This window comes from Vicugna pacos, chromosome 29, assembly GCF_048564905.1.
Source record: "Vicugna pacos chromosome 29, VicPac4, whole genome shotgun sequence".
Classification (NCBI taxonomy): Eukaryota; Metazoa; Chordata; class Mammalia; order Artiodactyla; family Camelidae; genus Vicugna; species Vicugna pacos.
In genome coordinates, this window is record NC_133015.1 from 20,814,586 (window position 1) to 20,821,015 (window position 6,430).

General features: G+C 52.7%; 1 protein-coding gene across 2 annotated transcripts in view; it reads right to left on the reverse strand.

Annotated features, from left to right (window-relative positions):
- Positions 1 to 6,230, reverse strand: part of CHD7 (chromodomain helicase DNA binding protein 7) — a 170,414-nt gene extending 164,184 nt beyond the window's left edge. The window contains exon 1 of one of the 2 annotated variants that reach the window (XM_072951914.1): positions 5,865 to 6,230. The gene's annotated coding sequence lies outside the window, so the exon portion shown is untranslated. The remainder of the gene's footprint in view (positions 1 to 5,864) is intronic. The other variant, XM_072951919.1, reaches the window with a different exon arrangement.
- Between the last annotated feature and the right edge of the window lie 200 nt (positions 6,231 to 6,430).

Consider the following 6,430-nt stretch of genomic DNA (forward strand, 5'->3'; position numbering starts at 1 on the left):
ACACTTCTCCAACCTGTCCATTCTCCTCCATTCCCTGGGCCACCAGTCTACTCCACACCATTGAGTTCCCATCAGCAACTGCAGGCAGGACGCTGGTCCCAACCCATTCTCCCTCCCCCGCCCCACCCACTCAGTCAGTCTTTAAAACACAAGCCAGCTCACGTCAAGCACTGCTTACCACTCATCAGTGGTTCTGCTGCTTTTTTTTGAAGTCCCAAATTCCATATCCTGTAAGCCCCGCCCCAGGCGGCCTGTGCCTGCCTCTTGGGTCTCACCTTAGCCACTCTTGCAGACCTCAGACACGCTGCCTCCCCCCACCAGGATAACTGGCACTGCCTCCTTCTACCATCACTCAGATGGCAGTGCTAAAATAAAGCCACTTCCTAAGAGGTAACAAGTGACTCTCCCTCCTCCTGACACCCACCACACAGCACCGATGACACTGCGGTAGCTCTGTTTATTTTCTGCCTGGGTCTACAACATCTTCTTCTGGCACCACTGTACTCCTAACTCATGCACAGCACAGCACCATTTGGGTAGCAGGTACCCGATAAGTACTTCAATCGATGAACAAGAAAACAAACGAAACAGGAAAACTGATCACAGCCCAGAGTCACTTGCCACTAAAGCCAAGCCTGACACCTACAGTGGGAGCGTGAGGCTCAAAGGACCACCCGCTGAAGAAAGGGTCTCTGATTCCACATCGCAGTAAGCAAACGAGCCCAGGGGCCAATCAGCCTCTGACTGCCCAGTTACACTTCTTCATTACTCTTCGACATTATTTTTATTTTTAAAAAGACAGTTTTTAATTTTCAGAGTAAAAACAAAACAAAATCCTCCAAAAACACTTCACTGAGAAAAACAATCATGTCTGCAGTCACCTAACATTAGTTAAAAGGTACAGGAATCTAGTTATGGTAATGAATACGTGCTTCTAAAATGAGAATAGTCATCAAACCTTGAAATAATTTTCTCTGCATTTTTTGAGATGGACAATCACAAAAACCCTCCAAACCATCACCCAGCAGAGGCAAACACATTACCATTCGCTTCAGAACAACTTTAAGAGCTATGTTAGCGTCGGCTGTAGGATTCTTAAGTCAGAAGGTACTTTGAGTCAGAACATACGAGGGAGAGCTCGACTCCTCCAGAGCAGCTCAGTCATCCGACAAAGGCCACCCAGCCCCCCCACGCCAGCACCCAGCTAGGCACCAGAAGGACAGCCGTGACCAGTACGGCGCGGCAACACCCGGGTGGCCAGCCAGAGGCAGCTCCTTTAATTAACCTCTCTGGGCTTTAGTTTCTTAATCTGTAAAATGAGAAAGTTAGACTTGGCTCTCTAAGGTCCTCACACTCTAAAGATCCAGAGATTCGCTAATGATTGTAAGGTGGGTCTCTACTTGACAGTATCATTAGGATTTTCTACTCCGTTTTATTATTTTTATCACATGGGTGTGGTTCCATTTAAGAAGTTTAATATATTGATAGAAGCAAAACACAGAAGAGCAGTGGCAGTGTTTTTTAATTACCTTCCCAGGTCTTAACTACCACCACAACCACCGATGGACTTCTGCCATAACTGCAACCCAACCTGAGTAACACTCAAACTAAAATAAGACATCACATCCCCGTATTTTTGGTAGAAAAATTAAGTGGTTATTTACTCCCAATTTCTTTTCTACTTTAGCATCATCCATCATCTTTGAATGTCGAAGTTTTCTTTAAAAAAAAAAACACACACACACAGAAAGACAAAACAATAGTTTTCTAGAGAAAAAGGAAAATTTTATCTGATAAAGCTATAGTGGCTTTAGAAACCTGGTAAGATATAATAATACAAAATTCCAAATTTCTAAGGGCATAAAAAGAATACCCTTTCAAAGATTTACAAACGTGTCCATGTGAACGAACAAGACAACTGAGGAATCACGTAGGACCAATCCGTTCCTGACATCATCTCAGCCTCACCCAAGACGGTCCTTCTCCATCTACCTCTGTGACCTACATCTAAGTGCCTGTTTGTTTACATCTAGAAACCATCTGAATGCTGGAAGTGAATCACTTTATTACAAAACTGAAATTTTAAGGGTCATTTTTTGCAGTGACACACTTTGCTCAGCCCTGACTAAGCATTTTTTTTCTTGCAATGCCTTCTTTATAGTTGTTGTTTATAAGATGGCCATGGTGGCTGCTGTCAAGCCTGAAAGGCCAACCACAGATCATAAAGGATAAAAGATAACTCCCACCTCCAAAGCTAATCTTAAAAGTGAAATGTGAGTATTTGGTCGCCTACAGAATGCTCTCTCTTACTAGATGGTCAACTCTCTGAGGGAAAGCAAGGCCTCTTATTTGTCATTTTACACACGGAAAACGTGCCAATGATTGCTGAATCAAAAATAACTGAATGGATGGTGACTGTGTGACAAGCCAACTTCCTTAAGCACAGGGAATGAAAACGCTGTCCGCTTGGTTTGAAATAACTACTCTAAACTTTGGCACTGACACTGATCTAATGGATTACACAGCGTGGGCACAGAAGCATTCTGACGCTTCTCTCACAGACAAAAATATTTTTTCTTTCGACCCAACCACTTAAAAACCACTTAAAAACTACAGGTAATATGTTACTGACTGCACCTGTATGAAGAAAAAGCTGTGACATTTCTTTGATAAAGCATTATAAAGATAATCCCCATGGTATTCATTTTCACTCAATAAAAGTAAGACTTTCACAAAAAAAGTTTTGGAAATAGTCTTGTAATTCAAACTGATTAACAAGATCAAGTACAGGAGAGTCTATGAACGTAGTTTTAAAACTAAGTTACTAGACTTATTATTTTAAATCTGACTATGTTTTCAACTTAAGGAAAAAAAGTGTTACCTTTTTCCTCAAAATAGGAAAATAAGTTTGAGCTTTTAACCATCACCATTACCTACAAATGACCTATACCATTTCTCTATCCTGACTTCTGTGTTAAGACACAAAAAAGGAAGAAATTTTTTAACTGACTTAAAAATAATTCCATTGATTAAACCAATATAATTAGTATTTGGAATTCACATACCTGTCCTTTTCTATTATTCACTTCTTACCTAGAAACTCACTTGAATTTTGAAAAACCTAGAACAGATTTCATCAAGCTTCAATTTACTGGCTTGCACAGAGGAAGAAAAAAAGAACAGAAAATATCAAGAGACTATAAATAATAAAATCCATAGTGCTAGAAAACAGTTCTTGAGTGCCACGGTGATGAAATTCACCTGTTACAAGCCTCACAAAAATCCATTACGTCCCTTTATCCGGTTACCAGACGGGGGGGTATGTCATAATTTCACTATTCGGCAAACACAAGAAAACGTAGTTTCTAATATTTGCTGCAAGCCCCTTTGCACTTAAAAATGCTGTTTACTTTGTAACTTTGTCTACAGCACAGATTTTTCAGGGAACACAAACTTTTTGTGAGCAAATCTGGAAGACATAAAATGTCTCCTACTTACTGTCACCTAGAAAGGCAAACCCAGTCCTGCTTGGTGCCCCCAGCATCTAGCTTTCTGCCTCTTTATTATCATTGTCAATGAATGGGCCCCAGTCAAATGAAAGCTGCCATTTTAGGGTAAAGACTGGAGGGTTTCTGTTGTGCAACAGCAAGACAAAAACACTCCGCGACAGATGTACTCTGGGGGCTGGAAGGCGGATTCGACTTCGTAAAATCACTGCTCAAGTTATTTCTGAAATAAGAATTACCTAGTACTTACACACTGCTACAATCTAAATGGAATTATAACTGGGATCAATCAGGTTCCCATGCTGCTAAGGTCACAGTCACTAAGATTTTTTTTTTTTTGGCATCGTTCGCATATATCTGTGAGGAAACAAGTTTTGTGGGGTTTTTCCTATTTAATTATTACATTTCGTGTGCACTCCCCCCCTCCCCTTATTGGGAGAGAATTGGGGGGAAACACACTCAACCTCTTTGAAAGGTACTGCCCACTGCAAAGACGGCTTAAACTAGTATTTTCAGAAAATAAAAATCAGGGCCTTCACATAATCCTCTAGAAATAAATAAAAATATTTAATATAGCCCAGAAATCAAGCCCAGAAGCTGGACCTATTTCGAGATAAGTTATTTAAATCGATGGCTAGATAATATACAATGGGAAACTAAAAAGTATACTCAGCAAGTGGAGAGCTGGATAGTGTATCTAATTCTAGCAATTCAAAAGGAAACTCTCCATGTGGGTTGCTACTTTTCTTTTGTCCATTGTCTGTTCAGAAGAGGGGGAAAAAAACTAGTTTAAAATCGAGGCGTGAACAGTCTCTAAAAGTGACCTCCGGGAAAACCGTCCGCCCCGGAGCAGGAGCACTCCCCGCCCCTCCGCTCCACGGGGGCGCTCACAAAGCGGGCGGCCGGCCGGGAGTTTGGGGTGCGCTCCCACGGCGCGGGGCTCCTCGAGGCAGAGCCATCCGGAGAAAGGCGGCTCGGTAATGATGGCTGCTCGGGGCCGGCGGCTCCTTCCCCGGAGCCTCCCGACCCACCCCCCCGCCCGGGATCCGCCGCCCTCCCCCTCCCCCGGGCCGCGCTCGCCCCGCGCGGACGCAGCCGCCCCGCACCGCAGCCCACAGGGTGCCCGCACCCCCGCACCCCCGGCGAGCCCAGTCCCCGGTGCGAACCAAACAAACAACGCGTCCCCCGCCGCCCTCCTTCCTCTCCCCGCTGACCGCTTGGCCTCCAGCCACCTCGGCCGTTCACGCTCCGAGCCGCGGATCCCGGCGGGGGCTAGAGCGCACCCAGGCCATCTCGGGGGCCACCTGGTGACCCCCCCTCCCGGCGCTGACCCCCGGAGGGCTCGGGGGTGGGAGAGACGAGTTGCCTCCGGGGGCTTAAAGTCGCTATTATGCAGCCGCCGCCGCCGTTGGCCCGGCCAGCTCGGCAAGGTGGGGTCCCCTCCTCGCCGCGCCTCCCCGCGCTCGCCCCGGCCCCGCTCCCTTTCTTCTCCGCCTCGCGCACTTGGGAGCCGCCGGGGAGCCCCGGGAGCCCCCGGCTCCGGGCTCGCAACTCCGCGCCCGCGGCCGGCACGGGCTGGGCTCGGGACGCCCCCAGCGCCGCGTGTTCCCGCCGCCCCCGCCCCACGCGGCGCCCCGCGCACTTTCCTCACCGCCGACCCACCTCGCCCGGTGGCCGTCCCCGCGCGGGCCGGCGCCCCCGCGCCAGCAGGGACGCACTTTGTTCGCGCCGGTGCGGCCGCCGCTCCCGGCGAGCGCGGCGTGGTCGGTCCGGAGCGGGGGGCGGGGGCGGGAGGCGGGGGTCGCCGCCGTCCCCGAGCCGCCACCGCCGCCGCCGCCGCTCAGCCGCCCCGCGCCCGCGCGCCCATCGCCCACTCGCACTTGAGTTGCAGCCCAACTTTTCCTCCTTCCTTTTTCTTTCGAATGGAGCCGGCAACTCGTGCTCGGCGCCGGCGGGAGGAAACGCGCTCGCGCTCCCCCGCGCGCAGACACGCTCCCTCCTGTCCCCCGTACCCCCCTACGCCGGCAGCACAACAAAAAGCCATTTACATGCGAGGAAGTGACCCTCGGCCGGACCGCGCGCCCCCGCCGCCGCCGGCCCCGCGGACGCAGGCAAAAGTTGAGGCGCCGGGCGGCGCTCGGGGCGCGGGTTCGGGCCCCGCGGGCGGCGACGCCGGCGACACGGCACGGGCGGCGCTGCGCTCCAGCGCCGGCCCCGGCCCCCGCCCGCCCTCGCCCCTCGCCCCGCACACGCCCAACTCCTCGTTCCCAACTCCTCGCGCGGCCCCGGCCCCGGCCCGGAGCGATTTCCTGCCGCCGCCGCCCCTCCCGGAGGCGCCCGGCGAACTCTCGCGCTTACCGGGTCGGTCGGTCGGGCTCCTCCGCTGCCCTGTGCCGAGGGGAAAACAAAACGCAGAGCGGGCTCCGGAGTTGGCTCGGCGGCCGGGGCCGGGGGGCTGAGTCCACGGGCGCGGAGTTGGCCGGGGGCGAACGGGGGCTCTGGCGAGTTTCAGGGTCTCCGGGTCCCGGGGCTGCCTCCTCAGCGTCGCTCCTTTGTGTAATTTCACTCGATTCAAGTTTAATCCGATAGTTCCCGAGCACGAGCGCGTCCGCACCACCACGGCTCAACCCCCGCGCCGCCGCCGCCGCCGCCGCCGCCGCCGCCACCGCTGCCGCCGCCGCCGCCGCCGCCGCCGCCGCGGCCCCAGCACGCCAGCGCCTGCGCGCGCCCGGCACGCCGCGCGCGCCCGGGGCCGCGGGGCCGCGCGCGCCCGCCGCCGGCTCCCTCCGCGCCGCGCCCGCGCCCGCGCGCCGCCACCTGACGTCAGGCGCGCCTGGCATAATTTATGCAAGAATTCGGCCGGGGTGGCGGAGGCCGAGGGAGAGGCCGAGAGAAAGGGGGCGGCGCGGGGCTGCGGGGCCGCG